The sequence below is a fragment of the Capsicum annuum genome, chromosome 10, assembly GCF_002878395.1.
Source record: "Capsicum annuum cultivar UCD-10X-F1 chromosome 10, UCD10Xv1.1, whole genome shotgun sequence".
Classification (NCBI taxonomy): Eukaryota; Viridiplantae; Streptophyta; class Magnoliopsida; order Solanales; family Solanaceae; genus Capsicum; species Capsicum annuum.
The window spans coordinates 15,508,327-15,526,875 of NC_061120.1; positions in this window are offsets into that span (position 1 = coordinate 15,508,327).

Sequence of the window (18,549 nt, forward strand, 5' to 3'; positions counted from 1 at the left end):
ATCCCACAGTCTCAGTTTTAGAATCAGTCTCAGTAAAAGAACTCAACTTAGTAACTCAAATTCAGGACTGTTAAATACAGTCACTCATTAGCATTATTAGTGGACTCTGAGATCACCCGCTAGATAGGAATGATCTCAAATACAGTTAATTAGTATCAAGTACTAACAGATTCAAAGATCACCCATTAGATAGGACTGATCTCAGATACAGTTAATCAGTTTCAGTAACCTCAAATATCAATATCAGTAGATTCAGTTATTCAGTGTCCCAGTATTATTAAACTTAGATAACAATAAATCAGCATTCGGGAATTAGTATTCAGTGTCATTGTGATTTCAGTTATAGTTTATGCATTCATGCATGTATCCTCATTCAGTATACTCAGATTATTTAGTTAGTATAGTTCATGCATATGAGCCTTTGCATTCAGCCTTACCCTATCTCTCATACCAGTATATTCTCATGTACTGATGCATACTTTTCTCTTGTGCTATGGTATCTTATACCATATGCTCAGAAGTACGGGATCTCGAGCGCCCTTAGCAGTTTAAACTCAGTCAACAGTAGTAACTTAGCAGTGAGTCCTCATCATTTGAGGATAGTTCTATTATTTTATTATATTGCATTAGATTTAGTATTCTTCAGTAGATGGAGTTAGATGGAGGATTGTCCAATCAACTCCATAGTTCAGACAGTTTAGAGGCTTTTAGACTAGTTGTTCAAACAGTTGTTTTAGTCTTGATATTGTTAAGCTTTATTCAGTTTTATTTTAGTATTGAACCTCAGGGTAAGTTTCTGCTAGTTTTCTATATTTTTTAGTATATTATGTAGTGCTCAGTTAAGGGTTAGCTTGTGGTCCTTTGGGATTATGAGCACAGTGTAGCATTCGGGGAAATAGACTCGGGGTGTTACAAACTTGGTATCAGAGCCTAAGGTTCAATAGTGTCCTAAGAAGTCTGAAAGCCACATCTAGTAAAGTATTGTACATGGGTATGTTATGCACCAAATTTATGTACATGAGGCTATAATATATTTTTGGAATAGTTTCCTTTATTTCAGTGTTCTTGTCATACGAGTGATCATGAGCTCGAGCTAATTCTCAGTCTAATTGACCTATTTCTTTCATTTACAGAGTATGCCTCCTCGCAAACCTAATTCCTGTAAGAATGATAACCAGCCACCTCAGCCCGCAGATCCTTTGAATGAGAATGTATCACATGTAGAGTTTTGGGCAGCTTTTCAAGCTCTAGCCCAAGCTGCGATAACCAATGTTCAAGGTAACCATTAGGCTACTACCCTACCTTATCAAGATAGGGGTCTAGTTACAGCCAGAATCAGATACTTTATGATAATAAACCCGCTAGAATTCTTTGGGTTTAAGGCAGATGAGGACCCATATCTTTATCTCAATGAGGTGAAGAAGATCACCCAGGTCATGTATGTTTCTGAAGTGAAGAGTGTAGAATGGGCATCTTATAGGCTGAAGGATATTGCTTATGAATAGGTAGCGATGTGGAGGGAGAGTAAAGGGAAGGATGCAGCATCCATAACTTGGTAGATATTTTAGGATGCGTTCTTAGATAAGTTTTTCCCACTAGAGATGAGAGAACCTAAGATAAAAGAGTTTATGAACCTGAGGCAAGACTCCATGACAGTGAAGGAGTATTGTCTTAAGTTCAACCAATTGGCTAAGTATGTCCCTGATCAGATGGATGACCCTAGAGCAAGCATGAGTAAGTTTGTGATCGGTGTGTCTGGGGTAGTGGTTAAGGAGTGTAGGACTGCTATGCTCAATAGATACATGGAACTTTCTAGATTGATGATGTACGCTCAATAGATTGAGGCAGATAAAGTTAAGAAAAGAGAGAGAGTAAGTAAGAAGGCCAGAACAAGTAGTTTTAGTTATTCTCTGCCAGGGTCATAGGGTGGTGATCATTCTCAGCATAGTCGGAAGTTCTAAGTCCCATCTCCATCCTAAGCTATTGTACCCACACCAAATTCAGGAATGTTAGTCATGATGGGGCACCAGGCTCCAAAGCCCAAGGTAGTGTAAGAAGTGAGCGTACCTATCCACTTTGTAAGAGTATGGCAAGAATCACCGAGGTGTGTGTAAAGTGAACAATGAGGTATGTTTTGGATGTGGTTAGCTAGGCCATAGGTTGTGGGAGCATAGAGTATTAGCTCATAGGGGTAAAGATTTACATCAGTAGGGCATCACTACTAGTACCACTAGTGGTCAACATCAGAATAGATTTTATGCACTCCAGACTCGTCATAATCCAGAAAGTTCCCCTAATATAGATTCAGGTACGTTATAAGTCCTTTATCTTTATGATACACATTATTAGATCCTTTTCTCCCACTTAAGCTTAAGTTTTCAGCATGAGTTAGTTAGCAAAGCCAGCAAGTTAGTTTAGCAGTCAGGCAGTCAGATTCGTATAGTTAGTTTCCCATTTTTCCATCTAGTCATGTTATCAGAAATATCAAAAAGGTAACTATTCCAAGATAGAAAGTCCTAGTAGTTGCGAGTTCAGTTCAGTTCATGAGACATGCATTAGTTTCAGACTCCCGAGGTTTAGTTATGATCCAGTTCGTGGGTGTCTTGTGCATCACCTCAGTTTTCCTAATATCTCAATAAAGTAAGCATTCTTAAGGGGAACATAATGTCCTAAGGGGGGAGATACCCTAGAATTCCCCGATGCTTTCATGTCTATAAATCCATTCAGTTTCATGCTCAGATTCCCCTTACAAACTTAGTATCAGTTATCATTACATATTCAGTCATGCTTTTATAAGAATCAACTCAGTCAGATATCCATGCATCAGATATGCATATTCAGTATGAGATTTCAGTATATCAGTGGTTCCAGTCATATAGTCATGTTTCAGATATTCATGTCCCCTAAGTAAGTTCAGTCTATCAGAAATCTCAGCTTAGTCAGTCCCATTTGAGGATGAATGTTCCCAAGGGAGAGATAATGTATGACCCTACAAATTATTCTAGTCATTAAGGCTCTTTAAAGCATGTCAAGAGAAGCTCCAACACTTAGAAAATTTTAGCGAAGTGTTAAGACTTAGTCTATTTTAGCCTTCGAAAGTTGGCGTTCTTATTTTGTGACCTTTACATTCATAAAGGTTTGATATTTAAGTTAATCCATGCACAAGAATATCAATAGGGATTCCCGAATGAGTTTTGAATTTTTTAGACCTCATTTAGACCAAGTTCCAGTGCCCAAAATAGTGAACCAACGTGATCTTAGCGCGTCACGTCGCCTATCATATTGGCCAGTATTTTTCCAGGACTACCAATCAAAAGTACTAAGGATCAATGCAATCATGGAGTGACGTGTCGGGTATTGTGTTGATGCCATCGATGCGTCGTCTCGATGCTATCGATGCACCGCGTCGACCAATGCGTCAGTACCCAGTTATCAGTTATTAAAACAGCCGCAACCCTAAGGTTATTTCAATCTTTTTCCCACTCTTATATAACCCTATAACATGAGATTCATCCATTTTTTACCCACATATACTAGTTTTCTCTTAATTTTCCTCAAGAACACGCTTAGGGTTTTCAATTAAAGATCCAAATTCAAGAAATTCCACCGTCAATCTTCGTAGAATAAAAAACTAAGGTATGTTAGATGTTGATTCATGGGTTCCTTCAACCGAAGAAGTTCAAGAATCCTTTCCTAAATTTAAATATTAGACATTTATGAGTTTTCATGATTTATGTGAATTGAAAATTCATATTTATGATGTTGTTGAGTCTTAATTCATGTTTTAATGAAAAGCTTCCAAGATTTGGTTCTAGTATGAGGTGAATTTCATGATATTCATAATAAACCCTACAAGATGCATGTTGATTGATGTAACTATGTTAATTAGGTGTATTGAATGTTGTATGACCAAAGTACGCTCCCCATATGTTTGATAAAATGCTTATGTGAAGGAAATGGAATCATTATAGCATGTTGACAAGAAATCCCCAATTATGTATAAGTAAATGCATGCCAAGTGTTTGTTGAAAGGCCTTAGTGAATGAATTATGATATGATGCATGCATTTCGATTAATGTGCATTCCTTATTGAATGAATTCTGAGATATTATATGTACTCCCTATACATTTACATTCTTAAGACTTCCAAGTGCTTGAAGAGATTCCTCATTGATTGTGTTGTGAATGATAGCCTATTGTCATGTTATGTACAGTTGTCCTGTCTTGTATCAATTATGTTATCGAGTCGTGGGAGTATTTAATACCCAATAATTTAGTTGATTATCTAGAGCCAGTGTCAGTTTCCAAGATAATCTCAGTCAAGCCATGACCCATGGAACTCAACCAGTTACAGAACTTAGAAAATCTCAGTAATCTTCGTATCAGTAGCATTCCAGCTTCAGTTCAGTAATCAATTCAGAACTCGGTAATATTCCATCAGTCAAGGAACTCAGTGAATCCAGTTTAGCTTAGTCAAACAAGTATAATCAATAATAGTTCAGTCAAGCCTAGTATGATCTACGAAATAAGTTCATTGTCTTTCAGTTGGAAGTAGGAGTCAGCACCGAGCGAACCTATGGATGGGGGCCCACCTGCTAGATAGGATTGAGATTCCTAGAAGCAATCCCTAAGTTACAAAACTACGTAGCCAGTGTAGGCATGAGATGTGACCCATTAGATAGGACTAACATACTCCAGTATCACCCCGCTAGTATAGGACTGATCTCAGGGGTCACCCGCTAGATTAGGACTGACCCCATAGTAGTTGTCTTTACCCGTGGCATGGTACTAACACCCTTTCAGCTGGGTTACAGTTTGGACCCCACTAGTTCAGATTCGGGGCATGTCGGTTAGATGACTACATCTCACAGTCTTAGTTTTAGAATTAGTATTAGTAAAAGAACTCAGCTCAGTAGCTTAGATTTAGGACTATTAGATACAGTCACTCATTAGCATTATCAGTGGACTCTGAGATAACCCGCTAGATAGGAATAATCTCAAATACAGTCAATTAGTATCAAGTACCAATGATTTAGATATCACGCATTAGATAGGATTGATATTAGATACAGTTAATCAATTTTAATAACCTCAGATATCAATATCAGTAGATTCAGTTATTCAGTATCCCAGCATTAGTAAACTTAGATGTCAGTAAATCGGCATTCAGGACTCAGTATTCAGTGTCACTATATTTTAGTTATAGTTTATACATTCATTCATACATCCTCATTCAGTATACTCAGATTATTTAATCAATATAGTTCATGCATACGAGCCCTTGTATTCAGCCTTACCCCATATAGCATACCAGTACATTCTCATGTACTGATGCATACTTTTCTCTTATGCTATGGTGTCTTATACCAAGGTTCAGAAGCATGAGATCTCGAGCACCCTCAGCAGTTTAGACTCAGTCAGCAGCAGTAGACTTAATAGTGAGTCCTCATCATTCGAGTATGGTTCTATTATTTCATTATATTGCATTAGATCAATATTCTTCAGTAGGTAGAGTTAGTTGGGGGATTGTCCCATCAACTCCACAGGTCAGACAGTTTAGAGGCTTTCAAACTAGTTGTTCAGATAGTTGTTTTAGTTTTGATATTGTTAAACTTTATTCAGTTTTATTTTAGTATTGAACCTTATGGCAAGTTTCCGCCAGTTTTTTGTATTTTTATTATATTATGCAGTGCTCAGTTACAAATATCAGTTAAGGGTTAGCTTGTGGTCCTTCGAAATTATGAGCACCGTGTAGCATCTGGGGTACTAGACTCGGGGTGTTACAATAATAAACTAACTTTATGCATTGAAAAATCTATGCATATTATATTTGAAAAATCTAATCACTCTCATATAAGTTTGAGTTTTGATGAGAAACAGACAAATGATGGACAGTCAAGAGTCAAAATAGACTCAACTCCTAAGATATCAACTAATGACTCGACTACAGTCAATCCAGAGTCAACTCTTGTTGATAAAATATCTAAAACCAACATTCCCAGAGAATAGAGACACAATGCAAGCTTTGCAAATTAATTCATCATTGAAAATCCAAATGATAAGATACAAATAAGAGCTTCACTAAGAAAGCAAGCATCTGTTGCTATTGTGTCTCATTGCGTTGATGCTATGAAAGAAGTGTTAGAATAGTTTGAAAAAAATCAAGTATGGAATCTCATTGAAAGACCCAAAAACTGCTCAGTTACTGAAACCAAATAGGTCTAGCGAAATAAACTAAGTGAAGAAGGTAAGGTTGTTTGAAATAAAGCCAGATTAGTAGCTCAAGGTTACCCTCAAAAAGAAGGTATAGACTATGATGAAACATTTGATCGTGTAGCAAGGTTAGAATCAATTCAAATCTTATTAGCATTTGCTGCTTTCAAACACTTTAACTATATCAAATGGATGTAAAAAGTTCCTTCCTAAATGGCCACATTCATGAAGAGGTGTATGTTGAGCAACCTCCTAGTTATGAAAATCCCTTTTACCCAAATCATGTGTTTCAAACTTTCAAGAGCACTTTACGGCCTCAAGCAAGCTTCAAAAACTTAGTATGAATGGCTAAGTACTTTTCTGCTCAATAATAATTTTCATAGAGGAAAAATTAATACTACTCTTTTTTACTAAAAAGCTGGACTCCAACTTACTTATTGTGCAAATTTAAGTTGATTATATTATTTTTCGAAGCTCTAACATTTCTTTGTGTGAGAATTTTGCAAATCTGATAAAAAGAGAATTTAAAATGAGCCTCATGGGAAACTCATATTATTATTAGGGTTAAAAATCAAACAAACCTCCAAAGTTACCTTCATCAGTCAAGCTAAGTATACCAGGGAGCTTATAAAAATATGGAATGAAAAAAGGAAAAGCGTTTGGGACTCCAATGAGTCCTTCTACAAATCTGGATTTGGATGCATCCAGGAAGGATGTTTATGAAAAAACGTACAAAGGAATGATTGGATCCCTGATCTACCTAACCGCAAGTCGATTGGACATTATGTTCAACATATGTAAAGGCACAAGGTTATATTCGACTCCCAAAGAGTCCCACTTAACTGCCGTCAAGAGAATCAATCGCTCTCTCATTGGGACACAAGACATCAGACTCTGGTATCCTCTCTCATCAAACTTTGATCTAGTTGGCTATTCAGATGCTGATTTTGTAGGTGATAAAAGTTATAGAAAAATCACAACTGGAATATGTTAGATTCTTGCTGATGCCCTAATTTCATGGCACAGCAAGAAACAAACGTCAGGTGCCCTACTAAATACTGAAGCAGAATACATAACCATTGGAAGTTGTGGTACTCAAATCTTGTGGATCATGCATAATTACTTGATTTTAATTTATCTTTTGAGTCTGTTCCTATCATGTTTGATAATACTAGAACTATCAGTCTATCAAACTATATGGTACATCATTCTAGGTCTAAGCACATAGAAAATTAGTTTATTGTTATATTTACAAAACCCTTACTTGAGGAAAGATTTTGCTATTTAAGAAAAAAACTTGTTGTATTATGTTTTAAAGATCTTTAATTATTTAAAATCTTTTATTTTTGGTGTAAATCTCTTGCATATTTTTTATCCATATTTAAACCCTCCGACTCACATTTTTTCCTTTCAAATCCACCCTCCTTTTCACACCACCTTTTTCTCCTTCCTAGTTATTACCATCTTTTCACCTTTTTAACTTCCCACTACTTCTTCGCCTCTTCGTCTTTACCATCACCTCAGTTCACTGCACCCCTCTTCAACACCCACCTCATAATCTTCACTCTTTTTTTTATACCTCTCTACTTCTATATTCTCTTTCTATGACTAGAACCCGCTCCATGGCTAATCTCTCTAAACCATCTTCAGACCATATTTCTAACAATCTCGACCCAGTATTTATCTCTAAATCTTCTGATGAAGCCTTTTCCTATTCCCCTTGGTCAACTGTCTCCAAAAAGTGATCCGCTTCAATCCCCATCTCCTTCTCTAAAAAATGTTGACCTTCTCCTCTGGACTCTCTTTCTCTAGAGGATATGCAAAAGTTTTTTACTTGTGCTCAAAGAGATAAGTTTCTCATCGTCAAAAATTGCTATATGTACTCGGACGAATTATCAATCTCTCTCAGTTAAAGGAGTCCCACTGCAATTTAAGTTCTTTTTTCATAGCCCAAGAACTACCTATGGTTTTTTGCTTATGTGGTTTGGAAGTGTATTAATACTTGGTTTGCATGTTCTATGCAAATCTTTGCATGTCCCAAGACAATGGCGAATTAGAAACCTTGGTACTGGGTACTCGCATAATTCTCAATGACTTTCTATTTGAGAAGGTTTTAGAAACTATGTTTTCTAGCGTCATTTCTTTTATGAACGGCACTAGGCTAGAAAATTTTGAAGTCAGTTTTGAAGAAGCAAAGGAGGTTGTATCAGACCCCAACGTGAATAGTTTCTCTTTTGGTCCTATGACCCTCAGTTTAAGAACAAAATTTTGGCGTACATCATTTTGACCACATTCTGATATAACATAAAGGAATGTCGGTTCTTGATTAAAAGGTACAAAATCAATTGGGGGTACCTGAATCCGCAAGTATTGTTAGAAAGTACCGCCAATTTTCATGCTTCAGCCAGCTTGCCCTATGGATTGCGCATCACTACAATTCTTATTCACTATAAAATTGGTCTATCTGCATATCCAGTGGTAGAAGTCTCTGCCACATATGATTCTAAGACTTTTGCAAGCATGGGATATGTTTTGCTTGAAAATGAATGGTGCAAAAAGGAGACTGTCAAAACCTGGCCGAAAATGCTCAAGGTAAGCAAATCTATGATTAACCCTATCCTTTTTGTAGCTAAGGAGATTGAGGGGATTAAAGACAAGCTCATAACTATAGAGAAAGAAATATTAAGTCTCTAGGAGTCAACTGGTAAACTGATATAACTGAGTAAAGAGACCAGTATCGATGTGGGCAAGGTGCGACTCTCTCTCAATGGTTTTAAATGGGAAGGAATAAATTTGTTCAACAAGATGTTTGCATAGGTTGAAACCATCAAATTCAATACTTTCTCCTCTTCCGATGAGCTCGCAATCTCCATCCAGAACTAGGGCTCTAACTTCATAAAAAGTGTTGAACAATCTTATGACTGGTTTTGCACCAACGTGCGCAATACCTTAACCTACTTCATGGTAAAGTGATAAACTCTTGTCTCTTATTCAAAAGGAGGTATGTCCCTTTCTATTTTTGGGTTTGTATGATGATATTTTAAAACTTATCCTGACAATTTTTTTTGCCTTACTCTTAACTTTGCATGATCATCTCTCATATATTGATTGGTTTCTGTGCAATTATTGTGCTATTTTCTGTTTGCTCTGCTTTGGTATTTTTGATCATATCAAAAAGGAGAGAGACATCACATCAGATGGAGCTGCAACTAAGAGGGAGAAAAAAACTGAAAGCATTAAGTCAGCAAGACAGGGAGAGCTAGTCAACTACGATAACAGGGAAGTCAATTAATGTCTAATATTTATCATTATCAAAAGGGGGAGATTGTTAGTTTCCCATACTTATATAATATATTTTAATAATGACAAATTAATAATTGACAATTTGTAGGATATAAAAGATCTATAATGATGGAAAAATATCTCGTATAAAGGCAAAGAGTATCCATCCAAATCTCGCACAAAGCAAGTAGTATCCATCCAAAGAGGTCGGCGCTGATACGAAACCACATCAATTAAAAGATCTCATTGGACAAGGAAATCAATGATGATTGAACATCTTTTATGGAAAGTCTAAAGGAAAGGAGATCACGCCCTCTACATGGACATATCTGATATGGATATGTATGGCTATAAGAAAGGAAGGTTGAACCAAGTATGGACATACCATAGGGTGCAAACTCCCTCAATCAAGGAATCAATTTAAATTCTTAATTGAGAAGAAATCCCTTGGGTTTCCTTATGAATAAAAAAAGCAAAAGCAACTAAAGAAACCTAGACTAAAAATAGAAGAAGACACACAACTTCACGAAAGATCAGAGTGTGTCTCAATCTTAGTCTTGATAAGAACTTTGTACTTGTTGACACCTAATTTTTTCCTTCCATAGCTAAGTTTAATTCTGAGTTTCTTTGATTTTAAATAAAATTACAACATTTATTTTATCCTGATAAAAAACTTTTCAAAATATTTATTCAGGTAATTTTGTCATTTTAATTAGCAATTATATGTTTTCATATCCATGTATATGAGATTATATAATTTTGTTACTTAAATAATTATTTTATGAAATCAAATTTTAATCAAGTATTATATTAAAAATTGATTTGAAAGGTTAAAATCTTAATTCAAATATAGTTTCTTCTCAAAAAATAATTTACTTGGAGAAACATTTGTTTTGTTTTATTAAATCAAGAAGCTCGGGAGTAAATGAGGTATTAATTCATATCAAATTTTGATTTAATTTAGTCAATCCATTAGCTGTGACCATAATTAAAATCAAATTGGCTACAATTGCAATGCAATTGGCCAATTGATATTCAATCTGGCCAAAACTTAAATGGAATTGGCCAAATCCCTAAAATTCTTACAAAATCCTAAATCCCTAATTCTAACCTCTTTTAATTTCATCTACACACCAGTCCAACCACACCGACAATAATAACAGCCCAAAAATACATAATCCAACAACAATCCAATTGACCTACTAGGCCCAAACTATCGCTCCAGCCTACTCCAATTTAGAAAGACCCAACCCATTTTGTTATCTCCTTCAGCAAAAATAAAAGAAACAACGGCAAAACTTATCAACAATGTCAAACGACAGCTAACAACAATAATACAACAGCTTCAACTCAAATCAAACCCAGCGAAACTGACCCAACATCGAATTCTGCCCCAGCTTCTCCCCGCGTACAAAAACAAGAACCCAAATACAATTTCAAAAATGGGTTCAAACTAGCTCCCTCCCTCTTTCTTTGATTGGAGCCTACAACATGACCTCCATGTGGGTTTGGTATGAGAAAAGACCAAGAATATTCTAGAAAGGTGCTAGGTGGTAGCTGGGCGAGGTACAAATGAATATTCCACAAAAATCCAACTCGAAACCGTTGGAATCATACCATAAATATATGCATGTGCTCAATTTCTATTGGTTGGGGGGGAATCCATTTTCCCCAATATTCTCAATTTTTAAATTTCTTCAAAAGAGTCCAGAAATCAGTACAAGATGGGGGATAGAATCTTGTCTAATTTTTATATTCAAAAAGTATCCCTTGAATATTCTCAAAATTACCCCCATTTTTTCCTCTCCCACATCAATTGGAATCAAAGAGGAAACCCTCAATTATATTTCTATATAAAGCTTATTTAGAAGTAAATTTTCCAAGCCTTAAGAGAGTGAAAAACTATTTTGAGCAAACCAGTGAAATTCTTTTCGTAAATTTTTTAGTTAGTCGAAATTCTCAAAGTTTTTGAAGCTACACGGTGGTGGTCGAGACTCCAACGAAGGCTCGAGTTTTATTTTGCTTCTCCAAAATAGGTAATACCTCGTTCATTTTGATTTTGTCATTTTACTTTTCTTGTCGTGCTGTAGTATTATAAGAGTGTTTTAGACTTCCATAGGATGCTGGGATTGTTTGTTGTAGGGGCTTTGAAAGCCATAGGTTGTGATAAAAGATGGTTGATTTTCTTGTTTATATTTTTTTCCTGGTTTTGGTCTCTATTAAAATCCTCGGTAATGTTTTTTATTCATTCTGTCCCTATCTGCATCAAAATTTTCTCTTTTATACAGTGAAATTTGTTCATAATAATGCTTTCATATGATTAAAGGTTGATTGTCTATCTTCTGCTAATGTATTGTCCCCAAAATATTGTATTTTTACCTAATTGATTCCATTTTTATCTAGTTTTTCTAGTAATTACATGTTCATAGTGTTAACTAAGAGTAAATATGCCCGTTCATAATGTGAGGTCAAATTTTCAATGACCCATGGCTTAAAAGATGTTATGTTTAATTAGATAGAGGAAATAAAAGTGATTCTCCCTAAACTGTCTAATTATATAATTACCCAACCTCGTTGAAATTCTTATATGGTTGTTAATATCGAAGTTGAGAAGCTTTTGTTGACTTAAAATTCATGGTTTGCCTTTTTGGTTGTGTTATTATTTTTCCTTATCATTTTATATTAAACATCTATGAATTTCCTCTTTCCTTCTTGTTTCTTCATAGGGTTGTCACTGGTTCACTTAAATCTTGATTTGGGTTACCTTTATTTCCAAATTTAAAGATCCTACGACTTTTAATTTGACTTATTGATTAAACTTCCCTGCATGTTGTGTGTAAACTTAGTCTTTTATTATTAAATAGACTTATTTAAATATGCTCTAACCAATGTGTAAATCGGCTTCTGTTGAATTTCTCGTTCCAAATTTCTAGTGAAAGTTGTGTTTTTTCTTTACTAAGGCTATGGTGTAGCTAAAACAAGTTAGATATGGGTCTTTCAAAAATAGTTTTCTCTTTGCCTAAGTTACTATTTTAAAGTGAGTCATAGGTTGACTATCCAAATTGCAGTTAACCATGAAGTTGTGACCTTTTTTGTTTAGACGATCCGATAAGATCACTGTGTGTTTTGATGTTAATTTAAAGGTTAAATTTCTACTTTTCACTTCTTGAACATGAATGCTAATTATCTGGGTCAATACTATTTTCTTTTTATGTGGCATTACAATCCAAGTCTACCTTTGCAATCATGCACTTGTAGGTTTAGATGTTTGTTCATGCCATTCTCATGTTTTAAAAAGAATTGCATTTCCTTGAAGTATGCTATGGAATGTGAATTTACCTTTGCTAAATTAACATGACCCCGTTTTTAATTTTATTTTCCTACTATTAAGTAATATGCATGATATTTTAGTATTTTGTTTGAATACTAATGTTAGGACATTTATTAATGACTTTACTTTTCCTTTGCATGTGGATACGTTCGAGTACTACATAGACTATTTTCCCTTTGTAGTCCAGTATGGGCCATTGGTCTTGAGTCAATTTCAAAAGACTAAGTCCAAAAGTCAATCGCATGGCGTATGGGTGCAAGAGGATAGAAGAAGAAGGATGGGTGAAAACCCACTGATGAAGATACTATGAAGACTTGAACAAGCCTTGATTTTACTATTGTCTTATTTTCATTTATTCCCTTATTTATTCATTCATTCATTTGGGCCTCGAACCCAAAGTCTTAAATTAATACAGGTGAAGCAGATTTTGGATCAAAGGGTCCGAAAAGAGAGTTTAGGACAGGTTATAGGCCAAAGCCTATTTAGACTAGGACAGGTGATGATGGGCTAGAAGCCCAAATGAATAGTTTAGGATAGGTGTAGGTGGGCCATAAACCTAATTATATTAGGACAGGGTTAATGGATTTGGGCTTACGATGCTAAGTCTTCTAATTCTCCCATTTTCCCTTTACGTGCTAATTTTAACTTTCTTAAAACTAGTTAAATTCTCCATAAAGTTGTCCAAAATTGATTTTGCACAAATTTTGTCTTAATCAATTTCTTTTTAACAATCAATTTCCCTTTTAAAGTTAGTTAAAAGAGTTGTTTTCAAATAGTCTGGATAACCGCAAGTTAGCGGTACTCTTGTTGCCTTAACAGCTTTCTGTAATGCCCTAAGACTACACCCTGGGCGTCACACAGTGCTTACAACCCACAAGCTAACCCATGAATGGTACCCGCTATGAGTACTGAATATAATACTGAAATATATATGCAGAAGAAATCTAAAAATGCCATAAGGTTCTCAAAATACTAAAATAATAATAACTGAGTATAATTGATAATAACATCTAAAAATTGAATAATTGACTATGCTAATCTGAAAGCCTCTAACTTTATGAATATGGAGTTGATGGGACAAACCCCCAACTAACTCTGACTGAAATAACTACAGAACTACTGAAAAAAATTGAAATAGATAAACTCTATCCTCAAAATATGAGAACTCACCACTATAACTGTTGTTGATAGCCTAAGCTGATAAGTACGGTCAGGAACCTGAGCATCCAAACCAATGATATAAGACATCATAGCACAAAAGAGAGTATGCTTCAGTACGTAGAATGTACTGGTATGCTAAGTGAGGTAAGGATAATATACATAGGTTCATATGCATAAGATGGTAACTGACTGAATGAACATCATGAAGTAACTGGATGAGAGTACATGAAAAACTGTAACTACTGAACATACTAAACATACAATATTACGCATATAGGTATACATCGTGTATCTGAGATTATACTGAAACTGAGTACTGAATTTTGATGGCTGAGTAACTGATAACTTATAGCCATGGTTCTGTAGAACTTGACTGAGTTCTTTACTGAACACTGAGACTGAAACTATAATTATAGGAGTTATCATCTTACCGACATACCCCGATTATAGATTGATTTAGGGTCCATCCTGTAACCCCAGTTAAAAGGGTGTTAGTACCATGCCATGGGTAGTAACACTGGCTGTGATCCACCCTAACTGGAAGGAAGAAATTTTATTAACCCTCACTGGCAGGAAAACTCATACGAGATGTGTCAACCCTTATCTAGAAGAAAGATATCTAACCTACACTGGTTACATAGTTCTGTAACTCAGGGATTGTAATTAAGGGTCAAACCCTAACTGGCAGGAATGCCCCCATCCCTGGGTTCGCTCGGTGCTGAATTCTACTCTCAACTGAAAGACACTGATCACTAGACTGTACTAAGCTTGACTGAACTGATCATGATTTTGTTAACTGATTGAATTGGACTGAGTTCACTGAGTTCTATTAACTGACTGAGTACTACTGTTCTTGACCTTTATTGGACTATTCTATAACTACTGCAACTAAGTAAACAGCTAGATTTTCGATAATAAATACTCCCAAGACTCGATAGCATAATTGATAAACTCATATCATAACTTAAACAACACAACAATAGGTTACCATGCATGATTTACTCATATGGACATTTTATCAAACACTTACAAGGCATAGCTTAAGCATGGGAATAGTTTAAACATGTAGTAATAGCATGATTTCAACACTAAAATCATCAAAAGATCACAATGCATAATTCATTAACTTAGATATTTTGTTAAACACTTAGGAAGCATAACCTTGTACATGGGAATGAACAACATGTTAATGCATTATTACTACAACAATCAATTCACAATTCAAGGGTTTTCATATGAGATCTACACCAACCAACATACCCATTGATCTATTTTACATGAAACTCATATTTTCTTAACTTTGAAACTCAAATAACAACACAAACATGAGCATAATTCAATTCATAACATGGGAATCATAATTCAAGTTTTGAAAAGGGTTCTTGAATCCAAGGGTGGAAGGAAAACCAAGGATGAACACCTAACATACCTGAGTGACTGAATTTGTGAAGATTGTTAGGGATTTCTTGGAACTTAATCTTGAGCTTGATAACCTATGGTTTATTTCTTGAGAGGATTTTATGAATGAGTGAATGTATTTTCCCTATTGAGGGGCTGAATTTCATGTTATGGGGGTTTAATGTAGGATGAAAATGACTTAATTACCCCCACAAACCCATAACTTAATATACAATCTATTCCCAGCAACGCGATGACCGATGCATCGTATCGATGGTATCAATATGATTGTCGATGTGTCGCGTTGATGCTATCGACATGATAGCCAATGTGACGCATCAAGATCACGTTGTCTTGTTGTTTTGGTCATCCAAACGTGACTCTAATGATGTACAAAAAATCCAAAACTCACCGAAGATGACCTATTGGCATCCCTGATCATGAATCAACTTAAACTAGACATTCTAAGGTCCAAAAGATCGTAAATGATTCCATTGAAATATCGAGGCCAAAAATGAGACTAAGTGTCAACACTTTGTTGAAATTTTCTTAGTCTGGAACCTCTTTTGGCATGCTATAAAGGACTGAAATGACTAGGACTTTGCGGGGTCTTACACCTTCCAAGAGTAATAATAGGAATTGTTTACCTGGAATTTTAAACTTAAATGATTTTTCTGTTTTGAATCATTTAGGTAATTTTCAAAGGTTTTCTTAATTTTTCTAAATAAATTAAGTGGCGACTCTATCCTCGTGTTTAAAAACTTTTCAAAAGTGAAAAACTCAAAAGTCATTTCTCCGCAAAACAGTACTCTTTATTTACAATAGTCACAAAAGAATGATCGACTTAACTTAGTTATTATAATTGAAGCTGTGTCACAAGATCTGAATATCAAAAAAAGCTTCAGAACTTATTCCTACCCATTTGTATTCCTACACCACTTTGACGAATTGAAAGAAAACTCTTGAAATCCAAGGGGACTGGACGTAGACACCACATTAGTGTTTCAAATCAGGATAAATTGTCGCATTATTTTATCTGATTATTTACTCATCTGTATCAAATTCTAAAAATTTATTGATTTTGAGTATATTTATCTGTAAAGAAGTCGACTGTCTTACTTGACCAGTCGACTTAGGAAATTTTCAATTCACCCCTCTCTTGACTTTTAATTTTCTCCTAAGGGAAAGATGGTGTTCTTCACTGTAAGGGAAGATTATATGTTCTGGATGTGGATAATTTGAGGTAGCGGATATTAGTGTAAGCTCATGATTCTCGATATTCTATTAACCCAGGAGCCACTAAGATGTACCGTTATTCTTGAAAAGTCTGTTGGTGGAATGGCATAAAGAAGGATATTGTGAAATTCATGGCTAAGTGTCCAAATTGCCAGCAGGTTAAGGTCGAGCACTAGAGGCCTAGTGGTACACTTCAAGAATTTAGAATTCCTACTTGGAAGTGAGAAGTGGTGAATATGGACTTCATTACAGGTTGCCTCGTACTCATCGACAACATGACTCTATTTGGGTTATCAAGGACCAAATGCCTAAGTCGGCCCATTTTTTGACAGTTAATACTTAAGATTCAGCCAGATATTATACTAGGCTCTATCTCAGGGGGCTGGTGAAATTGCATGGAGTCCCTTTGTCCATTATTTCAGATAGAGATGCCCAGTTTACCTCTCGATTTTAGAGAACTTTTCAGAAGGATCTTGTACCCAAGTTCATCTTAGTACAGCTTTTCACCCACAAATAGATGGTCAAGCATAGAGGACCATTCTAACCTCAGAGGATATGTTGAGGGCGTGCTGATTGAATTCAAAGGTAGTTTGGATAATCACTTGCCTTTGATTGAGTTTGCTTATAATAATAGCTATCACTCTAGTATTTAGATGGCTCCGTTTAAGGCTCTTTATAGTAGGAGGTATAGATCTCCTATTGGTTGGTTTGAGTTGGTTAAACTGCCTTGATAGGGTCAGATTCAGTGCATGGGGCGATAGAAAAGGTTCACCTAATTAGAGAAAGGCTGAAAATAACCTAAAGTCATTTAAATCTTATACATATGTGAAGAGAAGAGAGATTAAGTTTGATATTGGTGACTTTGTCTACATAGAGATTTCTCCCATCATAGGGGTGAATATATTTGACAAGAAAGGGAAGATCAGTCCCTAATATGTTAGTCCTTACAAGATTCTGAGTCAATATGGTAAGGTAACCTATAAGTTGTAATTGCCTGCAGAGTTAGCATCAGTGCATCTAGTCTTTCGTGTCTCCTTATTGAAGAAGTGTATTGGTGACCCAACATTAGTAGTCCCTTTAGAAAGGATTGGCATGGAAAATAACCTCTCTTATGAAGAGATCCCAGTCGAGATCCTTGATCGCTAGGTTCGTAGGCTGAGGAATAAGGAGGTCGCTTTGGTAAAGGTTCTGTAGAGAAATCAGTCAGTTGAGGGAGATACTTGGGAAGCCGAGGTAGATATGCTAGCTAAGTACCTGTATCTTTTTTCCTCGAACCCAATTCCAGCTTGAGGTAATAGTTTCCCTTGATTAATTAATTCTTTAATTTGTATCTCAGGTCATCTAGCTATTTCCATGTTATAGAATGCATTCATGAGTTTAGTTCAGTTCATACACCAGTCCCAGATTCAGATATTAACTCATGGTTAAGCTCGTAAGTGTTTAGTGTAAGATTTCAGCTTTCCCCTGGCCTCTCAACTTAGTCAATTTCATTCGAGGATGAATGATCCTAAGGGGGAGATATTGAAATACCCTAAGTTTTTGGGCTCCAGACCCATCAAAAGATAGGCCATTGAATTATTTTTCCAATGCTGTCAGTCTCGCCTTAATCTGTTATCGTGGCAAAAGGTTATGGAAAATTTTCCTGAGGATCAGTAAACTGTCAGTGACAATGAATCTAGAAATGACCCACTATCAGACACAATAAGTCATTGTGTGGAGTCATTGCCACAGCAGTGAGGGATCTCAAATCTCAGCTCAGTGGTGATGAGTCCAGTATACGACTCATTATCAGTCCTAACAAGTCCTTAGGTGGACCCATTGTCACAATAGAAAAAATCCAAAAACTAAGTCCCTGATAATGACTCCTCTTAACAACCCATTATCAGACCTAACGAGCCGTTAGGAGAGAAATTGTTGTCATAACAGAA